A 7,529-nucleotide genomic window follows, 5' to 3' on the forward strand; every position below is an offset into this window, starting at 1 on the left:
GAAGTTAAGTGGCACAGTGAACAGAAGGAATCAGGAAGACTGATCTTCAAGTGTTCAAATCTGGCCTCAGATACTTAACAGATGTGTGATCCTGTACAAGTCATTTAATCCTGTTTACTTCAGTTCCGCTCTAGAAAATGAGCCAGAGAAGGAAAAGGCAAAGCACTTCAGGATCTTTGTCAAGGAAAACTCCAAAATGGGGTTACAAAGAGTCACACAAGATTGAAATAAACTAAATAATAGCAAAGAACATTTAGGTCATAGATTCATAGATTAACTCTTAGAAAGGGCCTCAAAAGTCTAGTCCAAATTAATGATCAAAAAACTGAGGCCCAGAAAGAGTGAATGATTTGTCCACGATAATAAGCTAGTAAATTACAGAATACGAGTCAGATCCTCCCTATGCCCGAACTACATTGAGTCAGTCCAGTGGGACAAGGTGGAAGAATATTTTTTATTATATCTCCACTTACTCTATTAAAATTGTTTTTGTCAGATATCTCCTTATATTTAGTGAAAAAAGTTGGTTTTTCCTTCATTTAATTGTCTGAATCATTGATCAATCATTGCACTTAGGATCAGTATGCTTTTAGGCTAAAACAACTTGTGTTCATTAAAACCCAACTTTGATTTTGCTTTTTACATGAAGCAGAGTGGATCTCCCCAAATTCTAGTTCCTCCATCCAAGAAAAGTACTTTTTTTATTTATCTTGAGTGTATGTGTGTGTCTCTGTGTCATAAAATCATGTGTACTTTTGGTCTTCTCTGATGGAATGTATGCTTCTTGATGACAGAGACTTTATTGTTTTAGTTCTCATGCATTTAACACTGTCACTGGAACATAATAAGTGCTCAATAAACGCTTATTGATTGATACTTGATGCCAGGGTTGAAAGAGACCTCCAAGGTAGCATCTCAAGGATCTGGTCTTGGCCCTATGTCATTCAACCTTTTTTTCTCAATGATATAATAGTGACATGTATATGGAATTTGAGCATGATCTAAACCTAGTAGAAATAGTTTGAAAATTTGATGAGAGAATTAGGATTGAAAAAGATTTTGGCAAGCTAGATCATATGGCAAAATTGCAAATGCCAAAATCAGTAGAAATAAATGTCACATCTTACACTCAGATTCAATATCATATGTGCAATAATGCAATGGGTTAAATAATAATTCATCCATGTATAATAGTGCAATGGGTTGGATAACAATTCATCTGAGAAAAAACCTGCTAGTTGTATGGTTTACAATATCAATATGGGTCCACAAAAGATGTGGCAGCCAGGGAGGAAAAAACCTACTCATATATTAGGTACATGGAAGAATTATTTTCTAGATTTGATAATAGGCTTGTTGCATTTTGCCCTGATCAAGCAATTCTGGAGTTCTATATTCAGTTCTACATATCTGACTTTAGAAAGGACATTGAAAAATCAAAGTATGTTCACATAAGGATAACTAAGATGGCATAAAGATAAAATATGTTGTGTTAAAAGAGGGAAAGTTATTTAGTTTGCATTAGATATCATAATTATATTAAGACATTTGAAGAATTGTCATGTGAGAAAAAGATTGGATTATTTTCTATTTGACTCTAGAGGCAAAAAAAAAACAAAACACTGCATAAAATTTGTAGTGGCAGATTTAGACTAGATATAAATAATTTCTTAACAATTAAACCCATACAAAAGTGAATGGAATATTTTGGTACATAATGGGTTTGCCTTCACTAATCTGACATTTCCTTAGTTATTTTTATGAAGCTTTCAAAAAAGTGCTTCATCTGAACTATAGCTTTCTCTTCAGTAATAATTGCTGACTTTTTAATACACTTTCATTATAGGTGAAGGATCTGGGACACAAATTAAATTGTTGAGTTTGAAACTGAAGATATCTTATTATTCTATTCTCATGAAAGTCATTCTTTCCATTTTTATTCTAAACTTGACTAGCAAGGGAATGTTCCATTCTTCCATTCCTGAGATTTAGATTGGATTGAAGGTTTATTGTCTTTGATTTTGTAGTAGAGCATTCTGGAATGAACAAGACCAGTCTCTTGGGAAGCAGAAGAGAATATTTTAAACTTAGCCAGAGTGATCATTGTTGCCAACTGAAGATCAATATTAATGAGCTTGAAGACATCTCAGTCTAGTCCGTCCACAGCCTGTGATATAAGGGTTTAAGGGTGAAGAAAATATGCACTGAAAAATATGATCTCTTAGGACAATGGAACTGATTCACCTTGGGAAAGAAAAAAAGAAAGCATCTTTAAAAGCAAATAGCATATAATTATAATCCCCTCTTGTTGAATATTCCTTCTGAAGATGAATTTTCTTTCAATTCACTATAGATTATATATCTATCATCCACATTCAAATTACTAAGCACCTGCAATTACCTTGCAAGATTGAGGAGAAGAAGATAAAAGTTCACTCATGTTGACTCTCAACTGCAGCCAGCACAAAAGAATAATGTGGAAGGAATACACATGTCCTGGAAAAAATGTACATGAATTAATTTTATTTACATTTTAAAAATATATTTACCCCTAGAGAATTCTGCTTAACTTGGAGACAACAGCTGTTATTCAGGGAGGTCTTTCTTACTCACATCTTCCAGCTGGGTTGCATAAGGACTTGAGGAGACCAACTTTAGGTTAGGAGGATTCACCAAAAATATTGAGTCAAGGGAAAGTAATCAGAGATACTACACACACACACACACACACACACACACACACACACACACTTTTTTTCCTCAGATAAGATTGGGATATAGAGAAAAGACTTTCAAAAAAGCATTAGTAAGTTCAGGGATGACCTATAATTTTTTTACATTTTCATAGAAGATTATTTATTATCTGGTGGATAGTTCTACGTGATAGAAATATTTCAAAGCAAAACTCTTTAAAAAACATATAATAATATGCTAGTGGCTTAGCTGAGATTGATAGAATCTAGAAGTTGCCTCATTTTACTTGTAGTAGGATCTATATCAGCTGGGTAAGGGAGGAAAAGAAATGAAAAATATGTGCAAATCTTGCAGAATGTGTCAAGGTCTCTACGTAACAAAAATAACTTAAAAGTTTTCACTTAGACATAAAATATGGCAATCTTACTTTTAAAATAGTTCTTTTTAAATTCCCTTCTACTCTTGTGCTATTACAACATAAGTAAAAGTATATTCTCATATTCATACATTTTACTGAAAGGAATCAATTAATAAGAATTGCTCTAATGAATATGAGAAAGGTAAAGTACTATTTAAAGAAAGCTAACTTTTGAACCTAATGGAATGAAGATTAACCCTATGATTTCACTGGCATATGAAATTCCCAAATGGGAAGCCATCTTTGCAGATGAAAGTTGGAATTTTCTCTAAAACATATAGTCTTACAGAACTGACCACTAGTACACCGAGAGAACAGTTTGCTCAGGATCATATAGGTATTAAGTGTCAGACAAAGGATATGAACTTAATTCTTTCTCCCTTTGTGGCTGACTTTTCATCCACTATGCCTTATTGTCTTTTGAGTTGTATACAAATCACTATCCTATATAAATAATGAAGAAAATGAGGTTGAGAAACATAATGGTTTCTCCAAGGTGATATAACTAGTAAAAGATTCTTACTAGTCATATTATTTGGCATGTCATATTCAGATTTTCTATCTGAATCTATCTATCACTATAAGTTTAGTCTTCATTTTACCAAATGAATAAAACTCAGAGTTTTAAATAACTAATTCTCTTACCTGAAAATCAAATTCTGGTTTTCCTCCTCCAATTCCAGTCCTTTTTTCCCCCTACTGTAGAAATTCTAGATTTAATAGAATAAAATTATATCACAACAATACTATTGATAATAATAATCATATTTATTTAGTATTTTGAGATTTGCAATGCACTTTTTATTTGTCCTCTTTTTTAATCTTCAAACTAAGTCTGTGAAGTAAGTTCTATTATCATCCCTGTTTCAGAGAAGAGAAAACTGAATATGAGAAAGTTTAAGTGCCTTGTTCAGAATCCTAATAAATACCTGAGGAAGCATTTGAACTAAAGTCTTTTTCAGTTTATATATTATATTGTACTACCATACCACCTAACTACCAAATTCATAGACAATTAATCAATTGTTTAATTTGAAGTCAATTTCTAAGTATCTTCCTAAGAGTAGCCATAATCTACTTCTCTTGACATACCAATTGAATTAAAAAGGAAGGAAGAAGGCAAACAATGAAACAAAGAATATCAGTCTAAAAGAGCTGTGTAGGCATGACTGAATAACATCACATCATTTTGCTGATATTTCTTCCTCTCCAATATGCAAGCAAGGTAATATGCCACATAGGAGGGGAAAGTACATAAAAAATAAGGTTGTTTTTTTTTAATATTTCTCATACTTTCTTTTTAAAAGAGGTATGTCAGTATCTTAAGTTTTAAAAAGTCATAAATAAAAAATGTAATCTAATCCAACCATTTGTAGATATTTTCTTGTCTAGAAAAACACTAGATATACTCATAAAATTAAAAATTTGAGATCTTTTGGAATTATAATTTGTCAAACTAGTATAGTATAGTTTTGTCTGAGAAATCTCTCAATTCTCATTATAGACAACACAAAAGATAAGAAATGTTTAAAGGTAGTTTCATGGGAGAAATTTGGCCTTCACTAGTTTCAAAGAAGTTTCAAAGCTGGATAATTTCTCTTTTAATTAGCAAGTAAAGGATACCTAACTTTAGACTTTCATAAATTATTGCTCATATAAATCTAATAAAAAATATAGTTTGGTTATGTGTGAGAGGTCAATGTAAATTGGTTTACTTTGAGTAAATTGGGTGCAAATATTACAAGTTGCCTGTGAAATCTTGGGTAAGTCATTTAACCTCTCTTCTCAATTAAACAATGGAGCTACAGTGGGACAAAGTCTTTAATCCTATCATTTAAAAATTCAAAGGCAAGTAATATAGATTAAAGATATGAAATAAGAAACAGTTTTAAAATCTAACAACCCATCTTTTGCTATCTAAGGAGCAATTATGAACTACAATTTGATACTGTAATGTTTGAATCTGTGGTGATTCCAAATATACCTAGCAATTTAATAGACACTCACAATGATGTATTGCAAATTTGAAAGATCTCCAAGACTGAGTCTTCCAATAATTATGTGTGTCTCTTCTATAAGCACAGTAAATCTGGCAATAGTTTCCTCCCCCCCCCCCCAATGCATCCTGTTGCACACTGCTGGTACAAGTTAGATAATGTGAAGTCTCAGCAGTTGTGACAAATTTAAAATTTCTATAAGTAAGAAAATATGTTAGTCACTTTCTTTGTATTTTATCAATAAATGTTTTGCCCAGTTAGAAGTTACTGTTTTGTATCTTTTATTCTTGAAGAGGACTAAGACATCAAGCAAGGTGATGCCATGACATGTAACAAATTGGGTTGAAGTGTGGGAGGACTGTGCAAAGTCACCAACTTTATTTTGAACCATCTGGGTACAGTGGCAAGATGTAGATCAGGATGACAGAAGATGAAGCTGGATGCAGTGGAAGACCTCTGCCTTTTTAAGCTAAAGTTACAGTTTAACTGAGGCAGTAGCCAATCAATCGTTAAGGCTATGTAAAAAATAAGGCAGACCGTGGTCTCTTTTACCTGGTCAAAAAACAAACTCTCAATAATCTGGGAGGGAAAGATCCTCAGATTTTCTGGCCAAAACAGAAAAATTGCTGTTTACAATTACTCTGACCCAATCTGATCCAAAAAATGATGAACCTTGTTGTTCAGGCAATGAAAGCCAGAGTAATTTGGGTTTAAGGCACAAAATTGTCAGAATGGCATTTTTAAAGCACAAGTCTTACTAAGTAGCTCTCCTTTCCAGACTGCAGTAGTTCTCATTTGCCTCTAAGGTGAAATATAAATTCATCAATTTGAAATTTATATCTTTACAATCATAACTCCTGCCTATCATTCCGAACTGATGATACATTACTATATATTATACAATATATCAAGCATTTCTGATACATACTGTTTTATATCCTTTCTCCATACGTTTATAAAGGCTAATAATCCCCATGTCTCTAATGCACTTTCTTATTCTAGTTTGTTAGAATCTCTGTATTCGTTCAAGAATCAGCCCAAATATAACCTCTTCTAAAGGATTTTTTTCTGCTTCTCTAGTTGATAGTATCCTCCCTAGAACTTATTTTGTATTTACTTTGTATATATTTTAAAATATATTTATCTTTAATGATGTTATTTCCCTCCCCACCATCACCACTAGTAGAACATCAACTTGTGAGGGCTGGGATTATTTCACCCTTATTTTTCTTTCTCCAGGGCTGAGAGAAAGTATGTGCTTAATGACTGTTTGTTGAATAAATGAATGAATTAGGATTTTCATTGAGATCTATATCTGGAAAATATAAATATGTAGAGTGTTACATACATTTGCACTAAAAGTAAAATGCCTATTCAAGATGATGGAGCCTATATGAAAGCAAATTCTGATATGATAAATTGATAGTTCTCTATATATTATCTACAATAAAGTTTATGATTCCTTATCCTTTAAGGGAAAAACAAACCGCACTTGATCCTAAAAATCCTTATAAATTATCCACTTCTCTTTCTACAACAAACTTCTTGGGAAATCTACTTTCTCTCTTTGCCAAAGTTATTAATGATCTCTTATTTGCTAAATTATAATGGTCTTTTTTCAATCTTCTCTTTGTTAACTTTGACATTGCCAATCATCCTTTTTTTTCTGAACAGTTTTTTCCCCTTAGGTTTTCATGACACTGTTCTCTTCTGATTCTTTTCCTACCCATCTACCTATTCTTTCCCAGTCTTCTTTGCTAGATACTACGGCTTTCCTCCAAACTCAATCCTGAGTAGTCTATTCTTCTTCATCTACCTTATCTTGTTCATCTCATCAGCTTCATGAGATTATTGTCTTTATTCATATGATCCCTATAACCACATGTTTGATTCTAATCTTTCTTCTGAGCTCTAGTCTCACATTACCAATTGTTTTTTGAAAATCTCAAATTGGATATCCCAAGGTGTTGAGGCATCACATATGTGTCATGGCATAGCCTCTGAAAGAATTCAGCTCAGAGACTCTCCAACCCAAGCAAAGACATTTTAATGAGATTTATGCACTCAGTGGGCAGGCCAAGCTCCCTGAAGGAGTCAGCAGCCCAGCAAAGCAAGACAAAGATTTCTATGGAGCAAATGGTGCTGATTGCATCACAAGATATGTAAATTTTGAGGTTATAAATGGGGAATCTTGGGGAGGCCCTAAAGTCTTGGGGAAACTACATATTTGCTTATCCAAAATGCATACAATAAAAACCACTGGGGGGATGGTATTAATGTATGGCAATGATATTAAAAATGATATTAAAATGATATTTTAAAAAATGATAAAAACATAGGTTCCAAGGACAGCAAAGAAGGGAAACTGCACGGGCATCATGTCAAAGGGAAAGATTTATTGAGGTTTGCAGTCTTATGTT

General features: G+C 32.8%; 1 long non-coding RNA gene across 1 annotated transcript; it reads right to left on the reverse strand.

The window, feature by feature from the left end:
* Positions 1–1,642: 1,642 nt before the first annotated feature.
* Positions 1,643–3,830, reverse strand: LOC116423600. Its single transcript, XR_004234187.1, has 3 exons — positions 3,758–3,830; positions 2,402–2,496; positions 1,643–2,244 (listed from the first exon to the last, which is right to left on the reverse strand). It is a non-coding gene; the product is annotated as an uncharacterized LOC116423600 (long non-coding RNA).
* Positions 3,831–7,529: the final 3,699 nt, after the last annotated feature.

This window comes from Sarcophilus harrisii, chromosome 4 (assembly GCF_902635505.1).
Source record: "Sarcophilus harrisii chromosome 4, mSarHar1.11, whole genome shotgun sequence".
Lineage (NCBI taxonomy): Eukaryota > Metazoa > Chordata > Mammalia > Dasyuromorphia > Dasyuridae > Sarcophilus > Sarcophilus harrisii.